This window comes from Alnus glutinosa, chromosome 12 (assembly GCF_958979055.1).
Source record: "Alnus glutinosa chromosome 12, dhAlnGlut1.1, whole genome shotgun sequence".
NCBI classification, from domain to species: Eukaryota; Viridiplantae; Streptophyta; class Magnoliopsida; order Fagales; family Betulaceae; genus Alnus; species Alnus glutinosa.
Window position 1 is genome coordinate 13,478,657 of NC_084897.1, and position 22,176 is coordinate 13,500,832.

A 22,176-nucleotide genomic window follows, 5' to 3' on the forward strand; every position below is an offset into this window, starting at 1 on the left:
GCCGGTGAGGGGTAGGCACTTTCTGGTTCGCACGCGGTGGCCACCTAGCGGTGCTGGCGACAAAATTTTCTGGCTCAAAATCCATCGTTTTGACCTCCAAGCACGCCATTTCAATCCATACTCTATACTAAAAGCATTTTTAAGGAGTTTTTGGCTCATTCTATTGCATTTAATCGTTGTATTGTGTGTTTTATTTTATTGGGTGGCTCGTGGACACGTCTGAGCACCGGATCCCATTACTATGCGGGCCAGTTCAGTTAGAGAAGTGAGGCTTATAAGTTTTTTGCGTAACACTACTAACTGGTGCGATCATACCAGGACTAATGCAGCGGATCGCATCAGAACTCTATAGTTAAGCGTTTCTGGGTGAGAGTAGAACTAAGATGGGTAACCTTCTGGGAAGTCCTCGTGTTTCACCCCTCGTTTCACTTTTTTCAATTATTTTTTTGCCGTTTTTATTATTTTTTTTTCTTTTTTGCTCCGGTGATGGGAACGCTCTTTCCGGCGCGCACATGGTGGCCACCTAGTGAATCTGGGTGAGCACATTTTCGGGTTCAAAATCCATCGTTTTGACCTCTAGGCACACCGTTTCCAACAGTACTCTATAATGAAACCGTTTTTACGGAGTTTTCGGCACATTCTATTGCATTCAATCGTTGTATTGTGCGTTATATTTTATTGGGTAGCACGTAGACACGTCTGAGCACCGGATCCCATCGCTATGCGGGCCAGTTCTGTTAGACGAGTGAGGCTTATAGGTTTTTTGCGTAACTTTACTAACGGGTGCGATCATGCCAGCACTATTGCACCGGATCTCATCAGAACTCCGCTGTCAAGCGTTTTTGGGCGAGAGTTGTACTAGGATTGGTGAGCTCCAGGGAAGTCCTCGTGTTGCACCCCTCGTTTTACTTTTTTCTATTTTTTCAGTTATTATTATTATTATTTTTTTTTTTTTGCGTCGGTGAGGGGAAGGCTCTTTAAGCCGTGCACACGGTGGCCACCTAGCGGAGCAGGGTGAGCACATTTTCGGGCTCAAAATCCATCGTTTTGAACTCCGGGCACGCCGTTTCCATCCGTACTCTATACTGAAAGCGGTTTTATGGAGTTTTCGGCTCATTCTTTTGCTTTTAATCGTTGTATTGTGTGTTTTATTTTATTGTGTGGCACGTCGACACGTCTGAGCACCAGATCCCATCACTATGCGGGCCAGTTCAGTAAGACGAGTGAGGCTTATAAGTTTTTTGTGTAACTCTACAAACGGGGTCGATCATACCAGCACTAATGCATCGGATCCCATCAAAACTCCGTTGTCAAGCGTGTTTGGACGAGAGCTGTACTAGGATTGGTGAGCTCCTGGGAAGTCCTCGTGTTGTACCCCTCGTTTTACTTTTTTCTATTTTTTTTCTGTTATTATTAATCTTTTTTTATTTTTTGCGTCAGTGAGGGGAAGGCTCTTTAAGGCGCGAACGCGGTGGCCACCTAGCGGAGCTGGGTGAGCACATTTTCGGGCTCAAAATCAATCGTTTTGAACTCCAGGCACGCCGTTCCCATCCGTACTCTATACTGAAAGCGTTTTTAAGGAGTTTTCGGCTCATTCTATTGCATTTAATCGTTGTATTGTGCGTTTTATTTTATTGGGTGGCACGTGGACACGTTTGAGCTCTGGATCCCATCACTATGCGGGCCAGTTCAGTAAGACGAGTGAGGCTTATAAGTTTTTTGCGTAACTCTACAAACGGGGTCGATCATACCAGCACTTATGCACCGGATCCCATCTGAACCCCGCTGTCTAGCGTGCTTGGACGAGAGTAGTACTAGGATGGGTGACCTCCTAGGAAGTCCTCTTGTTGCACCCCTTGTTTTACTTTTTTGAATTATTTTTTTGCCGTTATAATTATTATTTTTTTATTTTTTGCGTCGGTGTGGGGAAGGCTCTTTAAGGCACGCAAGCGGTGGCCACCTAGCGAAGCTGGGTGAGTACATTTTTCGGACTCAAAATCCATCGTTTGGAACTCCAGGCACGCCGTTCCCATCCGTACCCTATACTGAAAGCGTTTTTAAGGAGTTTTCGGCTCATTCTATTGCATTTAATCGTTGTATTGTCCGTTTTATTTTATTGGGTGGCACGTGGACACGTCTGAGCACCGGATCCCAACACTATGCGGGCCAATTCAGTTAGACGAGTGAGGCTTATAAGTTTTTTGCGTAACTCCACTAACGGGTGCAATCATACCAGCACTAATGCACCAGATCCCATCAGAATGCTGCAGTCAAGCGCACTTGGGCTAGAGTAGTGCTAGGATGGGTGACCTCCTGGAAGTCCTCGTGTTGCACCCCTCGTTTTACTTTTTTCAATTATTGTTTAGATATTATTATTTTTTTTTTTGGGCCGATGATTTGAAGGTTCTTTCCAGCGTGCACGCGGTGGCCACCTAGCAGAGCTCGGTGAGCACATTTTCCGACTCAAAATCCATGGTTTTGACCTCTAGGCACGCCGTTTCCATCCGAACTCTATACTGAAAGCGTTTTTATGGAATTTTTGGCTCATTCTATTGCATTCAATCGTTGTATTGTGTGTTTTATTTTATTGGGTGCCATGTGGACACATCTGAGCACCGGATCCCATCACTATGCAGGCCAGTTCAGTTAGACGAGTGAGGGTTATAAGTTTTTTCTTAACTCTACTAACGAGTGCGATCATACCAGCACTAATGCACCCGATTCCATTTGAAGTCTGCAGTGAAGCGTGCTTGGGCAAGAGTAGTACTTGGATGGGTGACCTCCTGGAAGTCCTCGTATTGCACCCTCGTTTTCCTTTTTTCAATTATTTTTTTGTTGTTATTATTATTTTTTATTATTTTTTGGCGCGCACGCGGTGGCTACCTAGCTGAGCTGGTGTGCACATTTTAGGGTTCAAAATCCATCGTTTTCATCTCCAGGCACGTGCATTTCCATCCGTACTCTATATTGAAAGCGTTTTCAAGGACTTTTTGGCTCATTCTATTGCATTTAAGCCTTGTATTGTGTGTTTTATTTTATTGGGTGGCACTTGGACACATCTAAGCACCGGATCCCATCACTATGCGGACCAGTTTTCTTAGACGAGTGAGGCTTACAAGTTTTTTATGTAACTCTACTAACAGGTGCCATCATACCAGCACTAATGCACCGAATCCAATCAGAACTCCTCAGTCAAGAGTGCGCAAGAGTAGTACTAGGATGAGTGACCTCTTGGGAAGTCCATGTGTTGCACCCCTCGTTTTACTTTTTTCAATTATTTTTTTTCTGTTGTTAATATTTTTTTTTTCTGCGCCATTGAAGGGAAGGCTCTTTCCGGCGCGCACGTGGTTTCCACCTAGCGGAGCTAGGTGAGCACATTTTCGGGCTCAAAATCCATCGTTTTGACCTCCACACACGCTGTTTCCATTCGTACACTATACTGAAAGCGTTTTTAAAGAGTTTTTGGCTCATTCTATTGCATTTAATCGTTGTATTGTGTGTTTTATTTTATTGAGTGCTACATGGACACGTCTGAGCACCGGATCCCATCACTATGCGTACCAGTTCAGTTAGATGAGTGGAGCTTATAAGTGTTTTGCGTAACTCTACTAACGGGTGCGATCATACCTGCACTAATGCACCAGATCCCATCAGAAAGCTGCAGTCAAGCGCGCTTTGGCGAAAGTGGTGCTCGGATGGGTGACCTCCTGGAAAGTCCTCGTGTTGCACCCCTCGTTTTACTTTTTTCTATTTTTTTTCTGTTATTATTATTTTTTGCGTCGGTGAGGGGAAGGCTATTTAAGCCGCGCACGCGGTGGCCACCTAGCGGAGCTGGGTGAGCACATTTTCGGGCTCAAAATCCATCGTTTTGAACTCCAGGCACGCCGTTTCCATCCGTACTCTTTACTGAAAGCGTTTTTAAGGAGTTTTCGGCTGATTCTATTGCATTTAATCCATGTATTGTGCGTTTTATTTTATTGGGTGGCACGTGGACACGTCTGAGCCCCGGATCCCATCACTATGCGTGCCAGTTTTCTTAGACGAGTGAGGCTTATAAGTTTTTTGCGTAACTCTACAAACGGGGTCAATCATACCAGCACTAATGCATCGGATCCCATCAAAACTCCGCTGTCTAGCGTGCTTGGGCGAGAGTAGTACTAGGATGGGTGACCTCCAGGGAAGTCCTCGTGTTGCACCCCTTGTTTTACTTTTTTCAATTATTTGTTTCTGTTATTATTATTATTTTTTTTTATTTTTTGCGTCGGTGAGGGGAAGGCTCTTTAAGGCGCGCATGCGGTGGCCATCTAGCGGAGCTGGGTGAGCACATTTTCGGACTCAAAATCCATCGTTTTGAACTCCAAGCACACCGTTTCCATCCATACCCTATACTGAAGGCGTTTTTAAGGACTTTTCGGCTCATTCTATTGCATTTAATCGTTGTATTGTCCGGTTTATTTTATTGGGTGGCACTTGGACACGTCTGAGCACCGGATCCCAACACTATGTGGGCCAGTTCAGTTAGACGAGTGAGGCTTATAAGTTTTTTGCGTAACTCTACTAACGGGTGTGATCATACTTGCACTAATGCACCGGATCCCATCAGAACGCTGCAGTCAAGCACGCTTGGGAGAGAGTAGTACTAGGCTGGGTGACCTCCTGGGAAGTCCTCGTGTTGCACCCCTCGTTTTACTTTTTTCAATTATTTTTTATATATTATTATTTTTATTTTTATTTTTATTTTTTGGGCCGGTGAAGGGAAGGTTCTTTCCAGCGGTGCCCACCTAGCAGAGCTCGGTGAGCACATTTTCGGGCTCAAAATCCATAGTTTTGACCTCTAGGAACACCGTTTCCATCCGTACTCTATACTGAAAGCATTTTTAAGGAATTTTTGGCTCATTCTATTGCATTCAATCGTTGTATTGTGTGTTTTATTTTATTGGGTGCCACGTGGACACGTCTGAGCACCGGATCCCATCATTATTCAGGTCAGTTCAGTTAGACGAGTAAAGGTTATAAGTTTTTTGCTTAACTCTACTAACGGGTGCGATCATACCAGCACTAATGCACCCTATTCCATTTGAAGTCTGCAGTGAAGCGTGCTTGGGCGAGAGTAGTACTTAGATGGGTGACCTCCTGGGAAGTCCTCGTATTGCACCCTCGTTTTCTTTTTTTAAATTATTTTTTTGCTGTTATTATTATTTTTTTTATTTTTTGCACCAGTGAGGGGAAGTCCATTTCCGGCGCGCACGCGGTGGCCACCTAGCAGAGCTGGGTGAACACATTTTCGGTCTCGAAATCCGTCGTTTTGAATTCCAAGCACGCCGTTTCCATCCGTACTCTATACAGAAAGCCATTTTAAGGAATTTTCGGCTCATTCTATTGCATTTAATCTTTGTATTGTGCGTTTTATTTTATTGGGTGGCACGTGTACACGTCCGAGCACCAGATCCTGTCACTATGCGGGCCAGTTCAGTTAGACGAGTGAGGCTTATAAGTTTTTTGCGTAAATCTACAAACTAGTTCGATCGTACCAACACTAATGCACCAGATCCCGTCAAAACTCCGCTGTCAAGAGTGTTTGGGCAAGGGTTGTACTAGGATTGGTGAGCTCGCCGGAAGTCCTCGTGTAACACCCCTCATTTTACTTTTTTCTTTTTTTTTTTCTTTTTTTTTTTCTTTTTTTTTTTTTCTTTTTGCGTCGATGAGGGTAAGGCTATTTAAGGCGCGCACGCGGTGGCCACCTAGCGGAGCTGGGTGAGCACATTTTTGGGCTCAAAATCCATCGTTTTGAACTCCAGGCACGCCATTTCCATCCGTACTCTATACTGAATGCGTTTTTAAGGAGTTTTCGGCTCATTCTATTGCATTTAATTGTTGTATTGTCCGTTTTATTTTATTGGGTGGCACGTGGACACGTTTGAGCACCGGATCCCAACACTATGCGGGCCAGTTCAGTTAGTCGAGTGAGGCTTATAAATTTTTTGCGTAACTCTACTAACGAATACGATCATACCAGCACTAATGCACCGGATCCAATCAGAACTCCGCAGTCAAGCGTGGTTGGGTGAGAGTAGTACTAGGATGAGTGACCTCTTGGGAAGTCCTCGTGTTGCACCCCTCGTTTTACTTTTTTCAATTATTTTTTTGCTGTTATTATTATTATTATTTTTTTTTTTGGCGCCGGTGAGGGCAATACTCTTTCCGGGGCGCACGCAGTGGCCACCTAGCTGAGCTGGTGTGCACATTTTAGGGCTCAAAATCCATCGTTTTGATCTCCAGGAGCGTGCATTTCCATCCGTACTCTATATTAAAAGCGTTTTCAAGGACTTTTTGGCTCATTCTATTGCATTTAATCGTTGTATTGTGTGTTTTATTTTATTGGGTGGCACGTGGACACGTCTAAGCACTGGATCCCATCACTATGCGGGCAAGTTTTCTTAGACGAGTGAGGCTTATAAGTTTTTTATGTAACTCTACTAACAGGTGCCATCATACCAGCACTAATGCATCGGATCCAAACAGAACTCCTCAGTCAAGAGTGCGCGAGAGTAGTACTAGGATGAGTGACCACCTGGGAAGTCCGCGTGTTGCACCCCTCGTTTTACTTTTTTCAATTATTTTTTTTCTGTTATTAATATTTTTTTTTCTGCGCCAGTGAAGGGAAGTCTCTTTTCGGCGCGCATGCGGTTCCACCTAGCGGAGCTAGGTGAGCACATTTTCGGGTTCAAAATCCATCGTTTTGACCTCTACGCATGCCGTTTCCATCCGTACTCTATACTGAAAGCGTTTTTATGGAGTTTTCGGGTCATTCTATTGCATTTAATCGTTGTATTGTGCATTTTATTTTATTGGGTGGCACATGGACACGTCTGAGCACTGGATGAAAGGTGTACCCCAGCTCAGGGGCCGAATGATGGGTGTGGATGTCAGAATTGCCTTCAAGGCCCCAAATGCCTTCTTGCAATCATCATCAAAAATAAAAGGGGCCTCCTTCACCAATAATTTGCACAGGGGCCGGGCGATCTTGCTGAAATCCTGGATGAATCGCCGATAAAATCCTGCATGGCCCAGAAAAGAGCGAACCTCTTTCACCGTTCGTGGGGGTGGAAGGTTGGATATCAGATCCACCTTCGCCTTGTCTACCTCTATCCCCCGACGAGAGATGACGTGGCCGAGCACAATTCCTTGTTGTACCATAAAGTGGCACTTCTCCCAATTGAGTACCAGGTTCTTCTCTTTACACCACTCCAAGACTAACGTGAGGTGGTGCAAACACTCCTCAAAAGATGACCTAAAAACCGAGAAGTCGTCCATAAATACCTCCAGGAAACGCTCCACCATATCAGAAAAGATGCTGATCATGAACCGCTGAAAAGTAGCTGGTGCATTGCATAAGCCAAAGGGCATGCGTCGGTAGGCAAACGTCCCGAATGGACAAGTGAAGGTCGTCTTCTCTTGGTCTTCAGGGTCCACAGGGACCTGGTTATATCCAGAATAACCATCCAAAAAACAGTAATACTCGTGCCCGGCCAACCGCTCCACCATTTGATCAATGAACGGAAGAGGAAAGTGATCTTTCCTGGTGGCGGTGTTCAGCTTACGGTAGTCGATGCAGACTCTCCATCCAGACTGTACTCGAGTTGGGACCAACTCGCCTTCCTTGTTCTGCACGATCGTTACTCCAGCTTGCTTGGGCACTACATGAATGGGGCTCACCCATTTGCTGTCAGAGATGGGGTAGATGATGCCAGCATCCAACAACTTGATTACTTCTCCTCTGACGACTTCCTGCATGGTCGGGTTGAGCCTTCTCTGTGGCTCCCTCGATGGTTTGGTGTCTTCCTCCAAGTGTATCCTGTGCATCACCACCGAGGGGCTGATTCCCTTAATATCTTCAATGGTCCAGCCTATAGCTTCCTTATGCTCTCTCAAGACATCTAACAACCTCTCCTCCTGAGCGGTGTGAAGATCTGAAGCTATGATCACAGGCAAAGTCTCTGCTGGACCCAGGAACTTATACTTGAGATTGTCTGGTAGGGGCTTAAGTTCCTTCTTTGGAGGCTCAGGTACTGCTGCCTCCTCTTCCTTTTTGCTCTCTAGAGGAGCAAACTCCAAAACAGCATTTGCTTGCTCAAGCATTACATCCAAGTCCAGATCCTCTCCGAACTGAGCAAAGCATGCCTCCAAGGGGTCTTTGGTGCTTGATTCTTCCTATATGATCTCCTCAATCAAGCAGGCACTTCCGATCTCATCACATTCCCTCGGCCTTTTGCTAATATCAAAGATGTTCAGCTCCACTGTCATATTGCCGAAGGAGATCTTCATTACCCCCGTCCTACAGTTGATCAAGGCGTTAGCCGTGGCTAAGAATGGTCGCCCGAGGATCACCGGTATTTGAAATCCAACGTTCTGTACCGGCTCATTGTCAAGCACTATAAAGTCCACGGGGAAATAAAACTTGTCCACCTTAATCAAAACATCCTCCACTATTCCCCGTGGTATCTTAACTGACCGGTTAGCTAGCTGCAGTGTCATGGAGGTGGGCTTCAATTCTCCTAACCCCAATTGCAGGTAAACTGAATAGGGCAGGAGATTGACACTGGCTCCAAGGTTTAGCAGTGCCTTCTCAATGTGGCTGATGCCTATTGTACAGGAAATGGTAGGACATCCGGGGTCCTTATACTTGATAGGCAGCCTACATTGGAGGATTGAGCTGACTTGCTCGGTCAAGCAAACTTTTTTCGGGACATTGGTTTTCCGCTTTATAGTTACCAAATCCTTCAAGAATTTAGCGTAAGACAGCACTTGCTGGATGGCATCCAAGAACGGGATGTTGATCTGCACTTGTTTGAACACCTCCAGAATGTCCTCGAACTTTCCTCCCTTCTTTGGCGCGAGAAGTCTATCAGGGAATGGCGCCTTAGGTATGAACGACCTAGGAGGAGTCTCTATGGTCGGAGCTAGTGTAGATGGCTCGGCATCTCTCTTCTCTACGCTCTTGCTTCCTTGTCCTTCTTGTGCAGCAGGGTTCTCCTCAGGGTGAACCACTTGGTTGTCTACTTGTTTCCCTAACCTCAGTGTGACAACGGCTTGCACATGCTCAAGCCCATTCACTGCATTTGACGAACTTCCCTCCTAGAATTGCAACTTTGGATTTGGCACAGGCTGACTACGAAGCTTTCCCTTCTCTCTCTCCCCCAGGTGACTAGCAACTTGCCCGATTTGGGTCTCCATCTTGGCAATAGCTTGAGTGTTCACCATGGTAGCATTCTTCACGTCATTGATGGATTGGCCTGTAACCTGGATGAAAGCCTTAAGAGTGTCTTCCAAAGAAGACTGTGAAGAAGAGGCAGGGGCTTGAGTAGGGGCTTGGTATGATGGTGCTAGCTGGGATGGACGGCTTTGATGGTGAATCGGCTGATGAAATCCATGGGGGTATTAAGTATGGGATTGGTGAGGAACTCCCCCTTAAGCCATAGGCTGGTTCTGCTTCCAAGAAAAGTTAGGGTGGTTCCGCCACCCTGGATTGTACGATTCGGAGAAAAGTCCATTGGCTTGCTTCCTATAGTCGTTGAAAGCGTTCACTTGCTCCATTGGTGACTCGACAAAAGCCGGCAATGATGGGCAAGTCTGTGCTACGTGCATGGGACTAGCACAGATGGAACAGCAGTCAACATGGAATGGATTGGCAGCATTCATGGATTTGCTAACAACTAGGGCTTCGACCTTTTTGGTGAGGGCATCTATCTTCATTTTTAATTCTATATCCTCCTTAACCTCCTAGATGCCTCCCTTCTTCTGAATGCGAGCAGCTTTATCTCGACAGCTTGAAAAATCCCACTGTTGGGAATTGTCGGATAACTGATCTAAGGTCCTATACGCCTCCTCTCCCGTCAAACTCGATCATGCTACGGTTGGATTGAGTTAATCCTTGATAAAAAAATTGCACGAGTCTCCATTTCTCGTATCCATGTGGAGGGAACTTAATCAGCATATCTTGAAATCTCTCCCAACTCTCAGAAAATTTCTCATCTTCCTCTTGAGTAAATATCTCCTTCCTACACTCATTGACTTTGGACATGGGGAAGAATTTGTTGTAGAACTTGTTTAGCAAGTTCTCCCAAGAAGTGATGGAACCAAGCATGTTTGAATCCAACCATGCCTTGGCTCTATCATGGAGTGAGAAAGGAAAAAGCCTAAGATGCACAGACTCTTCAGAAAAATTTTGAAATTTGAAGGTGGCACAGATGTCTTTGAATTTCTTCACATGGCTATAAGGATTTTCGAGGTCCAAGCCATGGAATGCGGGTAGGATTTGGATGACATGAGGCTTGAGGTCAAAATGAGTGGCATTGGTTGGGGGTAACACGATACATGAAGGAGAATTTGTTGCAACGGGTGCAAACAAATCCCTAAGTGTCCTAGTATGATCAACGTTTTCTCCCCGATTCCTCTCATTTTCATTCGCATGCATGTTATCTCCCATCTCAACAGAATTTCTAAGACTTCTCCTAAGAGTTCTTTCAATTTCGGGATCTAAAGATGTCAAGTCTAGGTTCAATGATCTTCTACCAAGCATACACCAAGCATACACAAATGTTTAACCAAAAGACAAACAAACAAAAATAAAGAAAAGAATTTGCTAATGGGGAACAAAGTTCTCCAAAATACAATCTAGGCTAGTTCTCAGGTAGGTGAGGGGGGTCACACTGGACACACTTAAATCCCAAGACCTTTCCTTGCCAGAATTCACCTTGTCATTGCCTTTAGATAGCTAAGTAGACCCACACTAGCAAGAAATGTTTTTTTTTTTTTTTTAAAATCAAAGAAAAATAACACAACTAAGATAAAATGTAAAGACTAACACAAATGCATACAATTTACACAAAGATAGTAGCAATAGTAAAAATAATAATACTTACAAGTTGGGACCAAAAAGAATTTTTGGTGAAAATTTCTGCTACTGATCTTATCCAGGAACTGCCTTCTGAGTTGAGGTCGATTGATCTGATGTACTGGTCGATCGATCGAACTTTTATTCGATCGATCGAATATTTGAAATTTTGCGGGGCCAGGAACAGAAACAGAAATAGAACAGAAAATCTCTTTTTTTTTCTTTTTTTTAGAACAGAATAAAACAAATTGAGGGTAAAATGAAACACAAACTACACAAAATTTGAACTAAATTATAATGAACTAAAAGAAAATTAAACAAACAGCAAAATACTATTAAACAGAAACAAATTATGAACAAAAAATGAACAAAATGGACTAAAAGAAGTACTGGAACAGAGATACTCACCTAGTTCTGAGCTGCTGTTGTGCAGAAAGTTCGCTCGATCGAAGTATATTTCGATCGATCGAATATTTTTTTCGATCGATCGACTTTATATGAGGCAGATGCTAACTCGATCGATCGAAACTCGATCAATCGAATTTATTTTCGATCGATCGATTCTTCAGGGCACCCAGTAAGTTGCAAAAGCTGCAGAACAGATCCGGGAAAAACAAAGAAAGGACTTTAGAATGCAGAACAGAAGCTAAACAACAGGAAAATGAAACAAAAATCTATTTAACTAGTAGAAAAAAAAATCAATCAAACAAAAACCAATTTTTGAACCGATTTCCCCGGCAACGGCCCCAAAAACTTGATGTGTGTTTTAAAGAGTACTCGCAAGCGAACGAATCGTTTGCAATATAGTGTGTGCAAGTGCGAGGTCGAATCCACAAGGAAATGGTCAAATATTGGTGTCTTGTTTAATCAACCTCATTTTAACCTAGTTCCAAAGGTTTGAGGATTGATTACAGAACAAAAGACTAAATAAAAGAGATGGAATGAAATATGCAAATTAAAAGGAACTAAGGCTAAGGAATCCACCCAACCAAATCCAACAACTCACACTCTTGGTTTCCACTTGAACACCCAAAGAACATTAAGCTTAGGGTGTCATTCAAGTTTCTCAACCATAAACCCTAGAACTATTAAATGAATCCAACACAAAGACAAATCACAAAGAGTACCAATTTGAAATCAAATCATCCAATGTATCATTCAATCACAATGGATATCATCATTCAAACCGATAAAACAATGTATCCATCGGTTGAAACACATCAAATGTCCTATTTCCACCACTAACCACATTCATTGCAAAAGATAAAGCATTAAATGAATGGAACTTGAACAACAAATATGATATATCATTAAATATGCAAGTGGTACAACAAGAGTGTGAGTGTCATCAGTGGAAAGGTTTCATCCTCAACCTTAGTTGAGGTTACTAGCCTTCCATGACTAAGAACACCACAAGAAAATGAAGAACAACCATGGAAATAAAAGAAAATCTTTACAAATAGGAAGTGTCTGAGAACAAAAGCTACTGAAATACACTACAAAATGCACGAAATTAAACCTATCTACTGTTCTCTCCCTCTTCCTACAAGGAGGCATGGCTATGGCTTTTATAGAAGAAAACTTAGAAACCCATGTAGAATGACTCCTCTACCCTCCTCTAGGGTTCCTCTCTTGCTAGAGACAACCAAGAACACGAAACCAGCGTGTTCTGCTGTGAAAATCAGAGGGAGAGCTGCTTTTTGTCATGGAGGAGCTTCTAATTGGGCGTTCTGGCGCGCTCTGCAAAAGCAGGTTCTGGGAAATTTCGATCGATCGACTTCGGGCAAAGTTTCGATCGATCGATTTTTAAGTTCGATCGATCGACTTTTCAGGACCTCCGAATTTCCAGTCATTTCCTTATGACGTTTGCCATTCCTCTCTTATTGACCTACAGAAACAGAAAAACACAAAAACTAACCAAAACATCAGAAAATAACAAGGCTAAAGGTCTAACTAGTGCAAATCAAGGGGTCCAAATACACAATATTTGGCACTCATCACGGAGCTAGGTGAGCACATTTTCGGGCTCAAAATCCATCGTTTTGACCTCCACGCACGCCGTTTCCATCCGTACTCTATACTGAAAGCATTTTTAAAGAGTTTTCGGCTCATTCTATTGCATTTAATCATTGTATTGTGTGTTTTATTTTATTGGGTACTACGTGGACACGTCTGAGCACCGGATCCCATCACTATGCGGGCCAGTTCAGTTAGATGAGTGGAGCTTATAAGTTTTTTGCGTAACTCTACTAACGGGTGCGATCATACCTGCACTAATGCACCGGATCCCATCAGAACGCTGCAGTCAAGCGCGCTTGGGCGAGAGTAGTGCTCGGATGGGTGACCTCCTGGAAAGTCCTCGTGTTGCACCCCTCGTTTTACTTTTTTCTATTTTTTTTCTGTTATTCTTATTTTTTATTTTTTTTTTGCGTCGGTGAGGGGAAGGCTATTTAAGCCACGCACGCGATGGCCACCTAGCGGAGCTGGGTGAGCACATTTTCAGGCTCAAAATCCATCGTTTTGAACTCCAGGCATGCCGTTTCCATCCGTACTCTTTACTGAAAGCGTTTTTAAGGAGTTTTCGGCTGATTCTATTGCATTTAATCGTTGTATTGTGTGTTTTGTTTTATTGGGTGGCACGTGGACACGTCTGAGCACCGGATCCCATCACTATGCGTGCCAGTTTTCTTAGACAAGTGAGGCTTATAAGTTTTTTATGTAACTCTACTAACAGGTGCAATCATACAAGTACTAAAGCACCGGATCCAATCAGAACTCCTCAGTCAAGAGTGCTTGGGCGAGAGTAGTACTAGGATGAGTTAGCTCCTGGGAAGTCCTCGTGTTACACCCCTCGTTTTACTTTTCTCAATTATTTTTTTTCTGCTATTATTATTATTTTTTTTTTGCACCGGTGAAGGGAAGGCTCTTTCCGGCGCCCACGCGGTGGCCACCTAGCGGAGCTGGGTGAGCACATTTTCGGGCTCAAAATCCATCGTTTTGACCTCCAGGAACGCTGTTTCCATCCGTACTCAATATTGAATGCGTTTTAAAGTGTTTTCGGCTCATTCTATTGCATTTAATCGCTGTATTGTGTGTTTTATTTTATTGGGTGCTACGTGGACACGTCTAAGCACCGGATCCCATCACTATGCGGGCCAGTTCTGTTAGACGAGTGAGGCTTATAAGTTTTTTGCGTAACACTAATATCGGGTGTGATCAAACCAGCACTAATGCACCGGATTCCATTAGAAGTTCGCAGTGAAGCGTGCTTGGGCGAGAGTAGTACTAGGATGGGTGACCTCCTGGGAAGTCCTCGTGTTACACCCATCGTTTTCCTTTTTTCAATTATTTTCTTGCTGTTATTATTAATTTTTTTTAATTTTTGCGCCGGTGAAAGGAAGGCTCTTTTCGGCACGCACGCGGCGGCCACCTAGTGGAGCTGAGTGAGCACATTTTCGGGATCAAAATCCATTGTTTTGACCTCCAAGCACGCCGTTTCCATCCGTACTCTATACTGAGAGCCTTTTTAAGGAGTTTTCGGCTCATTCTATTGCATTTAATCATTGTATTGTGTGTTTTATTTTATTGGGTGGCACGTGGACACGTCTAAGCACCGGATCCCATCACTATGCGGGTCAGATCGGTTAGACTAGTGGAGCTTATAAGTTTTTTGCGTAACTCTACTAAAGGGTGCGATCATACCTACACTAATGCACTGGGTCCCATCAGAACGCCACAGTCAAGCGCGCTTGGGCAAGAGTAGTGCTAGGATTAGTGACCTCCTAGGATGTCCTCGTGTTGCACCCCTCGTTTTACTTTTTTCTATTATTTTTTAGCTATTATAATTTTTTTTTTTTTAATTGCGTCGGTGAGGGGAAGGCTCTTTCTAGCACGCACGCGGTGGCCACCTAGCGAAGCTGGGTGAGCACATTTTCGGGCTCAAAATCCATCGTTTCGACCTCTAGGCGCGCGCGTTTCCATCCGTACTCTATACTGAAAGCGTTTTTAAGGAATTTTCGGCTCATTCTATTGCATTTTGAAAAATTGAAATGACTTCTAAAAGTAAAGTATGTGCAACAAGTGTCAACAAAAATTAAAGCACAGCAGAAAGTAAATGACAGAGATTTTTGTTGACGAAGTGGAAACTCAGTTAAGAGAAAAACCACTCCAGGGCAGCCAAACCCAGGAATTCCACTATTCAGAAGACAAAGCTAGATACAAGACAGTAACACTCACATGTACTGATGCAGTGGTCGTACCTTGATCTCTGACGTGTAACCCAACACGAACGCTTCCCAACCAGGTTCACCTACCTGAAGGGGTCTTCAATGGAACTCCTTACCTTAGAGCCGACCTCTAAGATAGACTTCGGTTTGCAGCACAGCACACTTGAAAAACGGCTTCAGAGGAGATATCACGTCTCTGAGCTCTAATGGAATTCACACCGAATTCTTGCAGCTCTAAGTGCCCAAGGGCCCCTATTTATAGGCTGGGGGTCAGAATGGGCACCAGGCAAAATATGCCTGGGAGCCGTCCGGACGGTGAACCATGGCCGTCCGGACGGACAACTGTGCGACAGGATTTTCCAAAATTTTCGAGGAGAAATCTTTCCTGTATAGGAACATCGTCCGGCCAGGATGGCTCGATCGTCCGGACGGACGCACGTCCACTGTAAGTAATTTCCATAACAGGCTTCGCGCGTACAGACCATGGGGCAGGAGCGTCCGGACGGCTAAACTTTAACACGCAATTTCCATATCTGATGCGCGTACGTCCGGACCATGAGGGCGAGACGTCCGAACGGTTGAAGTCAAATCGGCAGTTACCATATACGATGCACCAGCGTCCGGACCACAGCTGTCAAATGTCCGGATGGTTCATTTTGAACTGCGATTCTTGCCTTACGGAGATACGCGTCCGGATGAGATACCACATCGTCCGGACGGTTGATTGATCTTCCCTTTCTTGAACTTGGAAAGAATCAGTGAACCGTTCGAGAACTGATAGGTGTCCGGACATGCTGCTGAAACGTCCGGACGGAGGAAGCTGGCACAAAAGCTTCTCGATACGATGTAGGTGTCCGGACGGAAGAAACACGTCGTCCGGACTGATGATGCTTGTCTGTCTGGTGTCGGGACGGAATGACACGTCGTCCGGATGGATGGAGCAGTAGACAGATGGGCGTCCGGACGGGATGTCCGGACGGCTGACAGGGAACTTGAAATTCTTCTGAACTTGCAGGCAGAATCTTCTGACATCACTCTGAAAGTGGAATCCCTATTAACCGCATCATATACACATAAGTTATTTTGTCCAAACACAGAATAAGGCCAAAATACTAACAAACTCCCCCTTTAGCCATTCTAGGACAAAAATCACTTGACCGGTTTGGAAATACATTCCCGGTCCAAAATAAAAATTACTCCCCCTTTTTGTCACAAAGGGACAAAGGGTAAACAGAGTAATAAAACAACCATCTGAAATAAAAATTACTCCCCCTAACAGTCTCAGAAGGACCCGGGAAACAGAGTAATATAAATCCAAGAGTTATAATAAACAACAAATTGTCTCAAAATAACAAAAAACAATAAAAAGTCAACAACGAAACACGAGGGAATCAAACATCCTCTGCCAGAGGTGTAGCTCTGGGAGTCCGACGTGCAGCCTTTGGTGCAGCAGCCTCATCATCACTGCTCTCTGGATGATGGACTTGGAGACACTCCTGAAGGTCCAAGTGGGTCTGCTCCACCCTCTTGCTGATGGACCGTATTTCCAGCTACATGGAGGACATCGACACCTGCATATTGCTCATCCCCCCCTGAAGAGCAAAAAGAGCCTCCATAATCTGAGAAACATTGACCTCTGGTTCAGAAGGCGGGACAATGTGAGAGGATGAAGCTACGTCCGAAAAAGCAACATGCATCGCAGCAGGCATATCCTCATTAGAATCCTCTCTCCGCAGCTGCGCATTTGACATCAGCAAAGTTTGTTTGCTGAGGGGCTGTTTCATCTTCATCCTAGGCTCTCCATCTACATTGATACCAGACTGCAGGATGATCTGAGTAAGGAGGCAGCCAAAAGGAAAACTGGCAGTGCCTTCATCACGAGCCTCGAGCATGACTCCTAGAATATGCTTGCAGAGACAGAAAGGAAAGCGAAAGTGAACAGCATAAACAAACTGGGCCTTCTTCAATATCAGATTACTGCACCTGGTAACCGGCCACAGATTGTGCAGAATAATTTTGGCCAACATACGATGAGCTGGACCTAGAGCACCAATCTTGATGGAGGTCTGATGCTCCTCACCCTGTGGAACAGCATGGAAAAATTCTCGGAGCTCATCCTTAGAGGGAGGAAGCACCACCTCGTTGAATGGACTAGCAGTTAGATCGAGAACAGGTACCCTGATAAACTGACTGATGATCTGGGGATCAACAGATTATGTGTCCGTCAACAGTGGACTGCAGTACCGTCCCACGCTCATCATCCTGAGCAACCTCCAAGTTTGCATAGAAAAGTCGGACCAGCCTGGTGAGGATGATGCAGGCACAGGTATAGAGGTAGGTCCATTGATAATGCTGGATAGTCTCATGGATACTGTTCAGCGGAGGCACCATGATATCTACACGGACCACGTTCCGTTCAGCAATGACAATCCGGTCCATAATCTTCGCTTGTATTTCATTTTGCTCTGCTTCTGTCCTCTGACGGACCCGGCGCTGGGAACTGATGGCAGACATAATTCTGCAAAAAGAAAACCAACAAGAATATTCCAAAAAAATAATCCAAAAAAAATCTTGTTAGGTTAGCAAAAATTTTGGCAGAATAACAGCAGTAAGAGGACTATCATAAAATTTAGACAAAAATTATCACAGTCCTACAAATAATCCCAACATGGTATAAGCATCTCAAACTCTCAATAACACTCTTAATCAAATATTGAAATTCTAACAGTGTAAGAACTGAAAAGAATAGGACAAGAAAAATACCTGAAGAGTGATTGAGAATGCAAAGAGACACAAAGGGATGATATTACTCCAAAAACACCAAAGAAAATTACTCACAAAAAGCCAAAAGGTGGATTTGGTGGGGTATGAGGGAGAGAATGACCGATTCTGGGCAATTTATAGCCTCTGTGTGTGACCCGTCCGGACGGAGTTTTCAAGACGTCCGGACTCGTGGGCCTCGGGAACGTGCGTAACGGTCACGCTCGTCCGGACGAAATAAATTACCCGTCCGAACGATGGTGACAGCGCACGTGAGTCCGGACGTACAACAAGACCTGTCCGGCCGACGAAGCACTGCACATGTCTGGACTTCCAGAGAATACCGTCAGGACTACCATGCTACACCCGTCCGGACTCCAAGGAATACCGTTCGGACGCTCCACACTGAAACACCAGAAAAACTGAGAAGAATTTACAGAGATCAAATTTTCTCAAGTCAGTGTCAGAATACGCATACATAATCAACTGATAACACAATCAGAACGCATCTCAAAAATAAACAGAGATATAAAAGGAAGTTGAGATTTCAATTAGCACAAATAATTTTTCCTGATCATATAAAAATCAAATAGGCAACTCAACTCAAACAATGCGTGTGTGTGTGGAGACTCTTTTCCCACCAAGTAAGACTTTCCAATACATGACAAATAGCAACTAGATTTTCTAGACATGAGAGAAAATCAAAGACAGATTAGCCAAAAGTCAAACCTTATAACTTGCTAGGGCCTAGACACCCTCATCTGATACACTCCCCCTAAGTTTTTTTCGTAACACTACTATCGGGTGTGATCAAACCAGCACTAATGCACTGGATTCCATTACAAGTCTGCAGTGAAGCGTGCTTGGGCGAGAGTAGTACTAGGATGGGTGACCTCCTGGGAAATCCTCGTGTTACACCCCTTGTTTTCCTTTTTTCAATTATTTTCTTGCTGTTATTATTTTTTTTTTTATTTGTTGAGTCAGTGAAGGGAAGGCTCTTTTCGGCGCGCACGCGGTGGTCACCTAGGGGAGTTGGGTGAGCACATTTTCGGGCTCAAAATCCATCGTTTTGACCTCCAGGCACGCCGTTTCCACCCGTACTCTATACTGAAGCGTTTTTAAGGAGTTTTCGGCTCATTCTATTGCATTTAATCATTGTATTGTGTGTTTTATTTTATTGGGTGCCACGTGGACACGTCTGAGCACCTGAACCCATCACTATGCGGGCCAGTTCAGTTAGATGAGTGAGGCTTATAAGTTTTTTGCGTAACTCTACTAACAGGTGCGATCATACCAACACTAATGCACCCGATTCCATTTGAAGTCTGCAGTGAAGCGTACTTGGGCGAGAGTAGTACTAGGATGGGTGACCTCCTGGAAAGTCCTCGTATTGCACCCCTCGTTTTCCTTTTTTCAACTAATTTTTTGTTGTTATTATTATTATTTTTTTTTTTTTTGCGCCGGTGAGGGGAAGTCTCTTTCCGGCGCGCACGCAGTGGCCACCTAGCGGAGCTGGGTGAGCACATTTTCGGGATCAAAATCCATCGTTTTGACCTCCAGGCACGCCGTTTCCATCCGTACTCTATACTGAAAGCCTTTATAAGGAGTTTTCAGCTCATTCTATTACATTTAATCGTTGTATTGTGTGTTTTATTTTATTGGGTGGCACGTGGACACATCTGAGCACCGGATCCCATCACTATGCAGGCCAGATCAGTTATACGAGTGGAGCTTATAAGTTTTTTGTGTAACTCTACTAACGGGTACGATCATACCTGCACTAATGCACCGGATCCCATCATAACGCCGCAGTCAAGCGCGCTTGGGCAAGAGTAGTGCTAGGATTGGTGACTTCCTAGGAAGTCCTCGTGTGGCACCCCTCGTTTTACTTTTTTCTATTATTTTTTATCTTTTATTATTATTTTTTTTTTTATTGCGTCGGTGAGAGGAAGGCTCTTTCTAGCGCGCACACGGTGGCCACCTAGCGGAGCTGGGTGAGCACATTTTCGGGCTCAAAATCCATCGTTTCGACCTCCAGGCACGAGCGTTTCCATCCGTACTCTATACTGAAAGCGTTTTTAAGGAATTTTCGGCTCATTCTATTGCATTTAATCGTTGTATTGTATGTTTTATTTTATTGGGTGGCACGTGGACACGTCTGAGCACCGGATCCCATCACTATGCGGGCCAGTTTTCTTAGACGAGTGAGGCTTATAAGTTTTTTGCGTAACTCTACTAACGGGTGCGATCATACCAGCACTAATGCACCAGATCCAATCAAAACTCCGAAGTCAAGCGTGCTTGGGTGAGAGTAGTACTAGGATGAGTGACCTCTTGGGAAGTCCTCGTGTTGCACCCTCTCGTTTTACTTTTTTCAATTATTTTTTTGCTGTTATTATTATTATTATTATTTTTTGGCATCGGTGAGGGGAAGGCTCTTTCTGGCGCACACGCGGTGGCCACCTAGCAGAGCTCGGTGAGCACATTTTCGGGCTCAAAATCCATGGTTTTGACCTCTAGGCACGCCGTTTTCATCCGTACTCTATACTGAAAGCGTTTTTAAGGAGTTTTCAGCTCATTCTATTGCATTTAATCGTTGTATTGTGTGTTTTATTTTATTGGGTGGCACGTGGACACGTTTGAGCACCGAATCCCAGCACTATGCGGTCCCGTTCAATTAGACGAGTGAGGCTTATAAGTTTTTTGTGTAACTCTACTAACAGGTGCTATCATACTAGCCCTAATGCACCAGATCCCATTAGAACTCCGCAGTCAAGCGTGCTTGGGCGAGAGTAGTACTAGGATGGGCGACCTCCTGGGAAGTCCTCGTGTTGCACCCCCCGTTTTACTTTTTTCAATTATTTTTTTGTTATTATTAAAAAGTGCTTAGTTTCGTTGGAAAAACCAATGCTTTTTATTTTTTGTGCCGGTGACGGGAAGGCTCTTTCCGGCGTGCACGCGGTGGCCACCTAGCGGAGCTGGGTGAGCACATTTTCGGGCTCAAAATCCATCGTTTTGACCTTTGAGCATGCCATTTTCATCCATACTCTATACTGAAATCGTTTCTAAGATCTTTATTAAAAAAAAAAAAAAAAAAAAAAAAAAAAAAAAAAAAAAAAAAAAAAATCCATAATTATGATGGATTGTTAAAGTGCAAAAGATTTTTTTTCTTAATGATGTAAGAAATTTGGCTTCAAATCATATTTTCGCTCGATGACAAGCTCTTTTAAGTGTTTTTTATTTTGAAATAGAATATATTAAAGGAGAAACCAATTTCATTCCTGATTTTCTTAATCGTGATTTTTTTTAGGAAAAATTACCACCAATAAACCCAGACCAGTTACTAGTGTTAATTATGCTATGTACCCTTTGCAAACTTCAACCTCAATTACCAAGAATTATTAAACCTCTTCTTCTTCCAAGCAAATTTTAGGAACTATTCATTGTTCTCCACAATCATTAGGACCAAGAAAACCTTGGACTCCCACATCACCTTTACCCACAAGTAATGCATTTCAATTATTATCCCTTTCTTCATCTCCCCCTCCATCAACTTCAAAATTATAAATTTTTTTCCTAAACTGTAGCCTCGCAATTATATACAAGATCAATTAGTCTTTCTTCTCCATCTCCTCCACAAAATGCTCAGCCTTATTCTTCTCAATTATTTACTAAATCCAATTTTACTTCTATGTTCCCTATTTGAAACTGAATTTCTCGAATTTAAAGATGCTAGATCAATTATTTGGCAAATCTTTCCTCTAAATTTGCATTTCAAATCATTAGTTACTGACTAAAATTATAGGTTTTATGAATTTATTATTGTTAACACGAATTCTATCATTCTCTCCCATACTCCTTGCAAATTCGATCATTCTGGTTCAAGCATTACTTATTTGAAATGTACCATTAAGCAAATTCGTACACATTGGCAGTGGGAACAACCATTACATGATGTTACTAACATGGTTTCTCAACCTTTAACCCCCCGTCCCCAATTTTACAGTTACTATGACTATATTGATGCTTGGTTCCATGCCTTTCTTTACCAAAATAACCTTTATGGCCATTCTTGGTTTTTCCAGTTTGACAAGCAATCTAGAATTACTGAGCCTCCCATGTGGTTCTATCAATGGTGGAATACTTTTGTAGCTGAAGAAATTATTCTCTCTTCACCTCTGGCCTCTAGTTTTGAAATATTTTATGAATATGACCAAATCCCTTCATCTCTTTCTTTTTCAAAATTATTATCTTTCTATTTACACCACAAATTACCATGAATTACGTGTTGGGATT

General features: G+C 43.6%; 6 non-coding genes and 14 pseudogenes across 6 annotated transcripts; all 20 read left to right on the forward strand.

Moving 5' to 3' along the window:
• The first annotated feature begins 301 nt into the window (after window positions 1–301).
• On the forward strand, window positions 302–420 carry LOC133853042 (5S ribosomal RNA; annotated as a pseudogene).
• A 361-nt stretch (window positions 421–781) lies between these two features.
• On the forward strand, window positions 782–900 carry LOC133853023 (5S ribosomal RNA; annotated as a pseudogene).
• Window positions 901–1,259: 359 nt separating this feature from the next.
• Window positions 1,260–1,378, forward strand: LOC133853044 (5S ribosomal RNA; annotated as a pseudogene).
• Window positions 1,379–1,737: 359 nt separating this feature from the next.
• On the forward strand, window positions 1,738–1,856 carry LOC133853032 (5S ribosomal RNA; annotated as a pseudogene).
• Window positions 1,857–2,219: 363 nt separating this feature from the next.
• LOC133853026 (5S ribosomal RNA) lies at window positions 2,220–2,337 on the forward strand (annotated as a pseudogene).
• Window positions 2,338–2,689: 352 nt separating this feature from the next.
• On the forward strand, window positions 2,690–2,807 carry LOC133853006 (5S ribosomal RNA; annotated as a pseudogene).
• An 806-nt stretch (window positions 2,808–3,613) lies between these two features.
• LOC133853039 (5S ribosomal RNA) lies at window positions 3,614–3,732 on the forward strand (annotated as a pseudogene).
• A 348-nt stretch (window positions 3,733–4,080) lies between these two features.
• LOC133853010 (5S ribosomal RNA) lies at window positions 4,081–4,199 on the forward strand (annotated as a pseudogene).
• Window positions 4,200–4,562: 363 nt separating this feature from the next.
• Window positions 4,563–4,681, forward strand: LOC133853008 (5S ribosomal RNA; annotated as a pseudogene).
• Window positions 4,682–5,039: 358 nt separating this feature from the next.
• Window positions 5,040–5,158, forward strand: LOC133852984 (5S ribosomal RNA). Its single transcript, XR_009896162.1, has one exon. It is a non-coding gene; the product is annotated as a 5S ribosomal RNA (ribosomal RNA).
• Window positions 5,159–5,999: 841 nt separating this feature from the next.
• Window positions 6,000–6,118, forward strand: LOC133853021 (5S ribosomal RNA; annotated as a pseudogene).
• Window positions 6,119–13,148: 7,030 nt separating this feature from the next.
• On the forward strand, window positions 13,149–13,267 carry LOC133852985 (5S ribosomal RNA). Its single transcript, XR_009896163.1, has one exon. It is a non-coding gene; the product is annotated as a 5S ribosomal RNA (ribosomal RNA).
• Window positions 13,268–13,626: 359 nt separating this feature from the next.
• LOC133853019 (5S ribosomal RNA) lies at window positions 13,627–13,745 on the forward strand (annotated as a pseudogene).
• A 357-nt stretch (window positions 13,746–14,102) lies between these two features.
• Window positions 14,103–14,221, forward strand: LOC133852965 (5S ribosomal RNA). The gene has a single exon (XR_009896144.1). It is a non-coding gene; the product is annotated as a 5S ribosomal RNA (ribosomal RNA).
• Window positions 14,222–14,582: 361 nt separating this feature from the next.
• Window positions 14,583–14,701, forward strand: LOC133853051 (5S ribosomal RNA; annotated as a pseudogene).
• A 3,981-nt stretch (window positions 14,702–18,682) lies between these two features.
• Window positions 18,683–18,801, forward strand: LOC133852990 (5S ribosomal RNA). The gene has a single exon (XR_009896167.1). It is a non-coding gene; the product is annotated as a 5S ribosomal RNA (ribosomal RNA).
• A 359-nt stretch (window positions 18,802–19,160) lies between these two features.
• On the forward strand, window positions 19,161–19,279 carry LOC133853013 (5S ribosomal RNA; annotated as a pseudogene).
• Window positions 19,280–19,641: 362 nt separating this feature from the next.
• Window positions 19,642–19,760, forward strand: LOC133853048 (5S ribosomal RNA; annotated as a pseudogene).
• A 360-nt stretch (window positions 19,761–20,120) lies between these two features.
• LOC133852975 (5S ribosomal RNA) lies at window positions 20,121–20,239 on the forward strand. The gene has a single exon (XR_009896153.1). It is a non-coding gene; the product is annotated as a 5S ribosomal RNA (ribosomal RNA).
• Window positions 20,240–20,601: 362 nt separating this feature from the next.
• LOC133852969 (5S ribosomal RNA) lies at window positions 20,602–20,720 on the forward strand. Its single transcript, XR_009896148.1, has one exon. It is a non-coding gene; the product is annotated as a 5S ribosomal RNA (ribosomal RNA).
• Window positions 20,721–22,176: the final 1,456 nt, after the last annotated feature.